This window comes from Oxyura jamaicensis (assembly GCF_011077185.1).
Source record: "Oxyura jamaicensis isolate SHBP4307 breed ruddy duck chromosome 8 unlocalized genomic scaffold, BPBGC_Ojam_1.0 oxy8_random_OJ68811, whole genome shotgun sequence".
Taxonomy (NCBI): Eukaryota; Metazoa; Chordata; class Aves; order Anseriformes; family Anatidae; genus Oxyura; species Oxyura jamaicensis.
The window spans coordinates 1-2916 of record NW_023304128.1 but is presented as its reverse complement, the minus strand read 5'-3'; the positions used below and the strand labels follow the sequence as shown (position 1 = coordinate 2916).

General features: G+C 43.5%; 1 long non-coding RNA gene across 1 annotated transcript; it reads right to left on the bottom strand.

Annotated features, from left to right (window-relative positions):
- Positions 1-2086: 2086 nt before the first annotated feature.
- On the bottom strand, positions 2087-2910 carry LOC118157627. The gene is made up of 2 exons (XR_004746697.1): positions 2678-2910; positions 2087-2599 (listed from the first exon to the last, which is right to left on the bottom strand). It is a non-coding gene; the product is annotated as an uncharacterized LOC118157627 (long non-coding RNA).
- Between the last annotated feature and the right edge of the window lie 6 nt (positions 2911-2916).

Sequence of the window (2916 nt, the reverse complement as noted above, 5' to 3'; positions counted from 1 at the left end):
GGACCCGATGATCTCTTGAGGTCCCTTCCAACCCCTACAATTCTGTGATTCTGTGAAGAGAGGCTGGAAAGCTGCCCAGTGCAAAGGGACCTGGTAGTATTGGTCAACAGCTGGCTGAATATGAGCCAGCAGTGTGGTCTGGTGGCCAAGGCCAAGAGCATCCTGACTTGTATCAGAAAAAGCATGGTCAGCAAGATTAGAGAAGTGATTGTCTCAGTTCTGGTACTCAGTCTGGTGAGGCTACACCTCAACTAACGTGTTCAGTTTTGGGCCCCTCTCTACAAGAAGGACATCGAGGTGCTGGAGCATACCCAAAGAAGGACAACAAAGCTAGTGAAGCGTCTAGAGAACAAACCTTATGAGGAACAGTTGAGGCAGCTGGGCTTATTTAGCCTAGAGAAAAGAAGGCCCAGGGGAGACCTCATCACTCTTTACAACTACCTCAAAGAAGGTTGTAGCAGGGTGGGTGGCAGTCTCTTCTCCCAAGCAAGAAGCAATAGGACAAGAAGAAATGGCCTCAAGTTGTGCCAGGTTAAGTTTTATGTTGGTTTCCCTCTTCACTGCAAGGACTGTGAAGCATTGGAATAGGCTGCTCATGGAAGTAGTTTAGTCACCATCCCTGGAGGTATTCAAAAGACGCATAGATATGGTGCTTAGGGACATGGATAAGTGGTACACATGACAGCTCTAGCTTAACTCCCACTCTACTCTGCACTGGTGCGGCCTCACCTCTAGTACTGCATGCAGTTCTGGGCACCACAGTACAAAAAGGACATTCAACTGCTGGAGAGTGTCCAGAGGAGGGTGACGAAGATGGTGAAGGGCCTGGAGAGGAAAACATGAAGAGTGGCCGACGTCACTGGGCCTATTCAGCCTGGAGAAGATGAGGCTGAGTCACCGAGAGGGTGGTTGCACACTGGAACAGGCTCCCCAGTGAAGTAGTCACTGCACCAAGCCTGTCTGAATTTAAGAAGAGATTGGATTGTGCACTTAGGCCCATGGTCTAAACTTTTGGGTAGACCTGTGCAGTGCAAGGAGTTGGACTTGATGATTCTTACGGGTCCCTTTCAACTCGGGATATTCTATGATTCTATGATTTTATGATTAACAGTTGGACTTGATGATCTTAGAGGTCTTTTCCAACCTAAATGATTCTATGATTCTGTGTTTGTGTGTCATTGATGTACTGAAGAGTGTATATGTGTGTGTGTGGGGGGGGAGGGGGCGCGGGGGGGGGGGGTTATAGAGGTGTTTTACTGCCATTTTCCACAGGTATCAGGTGGTTACTGTCTTTTATGAGATCTGCCTCTTCCCCCTCCTGTTCTTGTGATGGCCCTGTTTTGCAGTAGTCTGCCTCATCCACTTCTTCCTCCTTCCCCTTCCTAGTAGAAGTTTCTTTTCCTAAAAAATTGGCTTCCTTTTCCATTGTTTCTTCTTAAACATAAGGGCAATTGATACAAGAACAGGTCGATTCTCTGGTTCAGCTGCAGTGTCTGTTGTGGGAGTTGCAATAGATGAAGTGCTCTGGGTTGGATCCAGAGACATTCTCTTCTTCTCAGAAAACTGAAAAGTGCCAGAACTCATGGGTTGAGATAAGGACAGTTTCATAAGAAAGAAAATGAAAATGAAAACCTCCCTCCTCAAAAATGAATGAATAAATAAATAATAATTAAAAAAATAATAATAATAAATAAAGCAGGCAATGCACAGTAGAATTGCTGACCAATTGCTGATGCTCAGCCAGTCCCTAATCAAGGGCAGCCCCCTGCCCCTCTGCCCCAGTTATATTGTTCAGCATCACTTTACATGGTATGGAAAGGTCCCGGTTATATGGTCCCTTTGGCCAGTTGGGGTCAGCTGTCCTGGTTCTATCCCCTCCCAGCTCCTGCTGCACACCCAGACTCCCAGCTGGCAGGGCAGCACAGCACAAGAAACCTAAAAGTCCTTGGCCCTGTGTAAGCACTGAGCAGCACAACTAAAACATCAGTATGTTATCAGCATTATTCTCACCCTCTATCCAAAACCTGACACCATACCAGCTACTAGAAAGAAAATTAACTCTATCCCAATCAAAACTAGGCACATATTGGTCTAGCAAACAGTCTCACTACTTTTAATGAGAGTTCTAGGCAGATGGCAGTTCACAGACTTGAAGTGGTTTTGTCCCATCATTATTCTCAGAAATTTCATTTGCTTCCTACTGGATCTTAAAGAACTACAGTATTCTCATTTCTGGTCTTAGAGGCACGTGAAAGTATTTCAACCCCAAACCAAAAGGAGGAAAAAGGAATATTTGGAATTCCAATTCAGACCAGAAAAGAATGAATGAAGCACTCCTTTTTCCAATGTGAATGGCATGCAGCAAAATCCATCTAAATGCACAATGTCTGCAACCAAGTGTGAGCAACAATAGTATCTGAAGTGCGACATAGCATCCATCTGTATACAGCAATGAAGTGATTCCAGTGCTAATGAAATATTATTTCATACATATCTGAAATATGCTGATATACTTGTAATTTACCTGCTCTGGTCCTGAATAAAATATCCAGGTCAAGGTGATCACACAGTAAAGAGCTCCTTGCTGGCATCAGTAATCCTGTCAGATGGCCCGTGTAAGTAACAATCAAGAAAAGAAAGTCAAATCTTCTATCAAATAATCAGATGGAAATATTACCTCTAAAAAGGAAAATTATTTTCCTTATTTATCCTGACTGTTAAAAATGACAGCCACTATTTGACAAAAATGATGCAGACTTTCTTGAAAATAGATGTCCTTCCATCATCTATTCTCCAAAACAAAACATTGCTACCATGACTTACATAAATGTTGCCTAATTCAAGGAATTTTCAGTATAAACTGTAATTTGGATGATTGGTACTTATTCCTCATTTCAATGCTTCATTGCAGGGCTG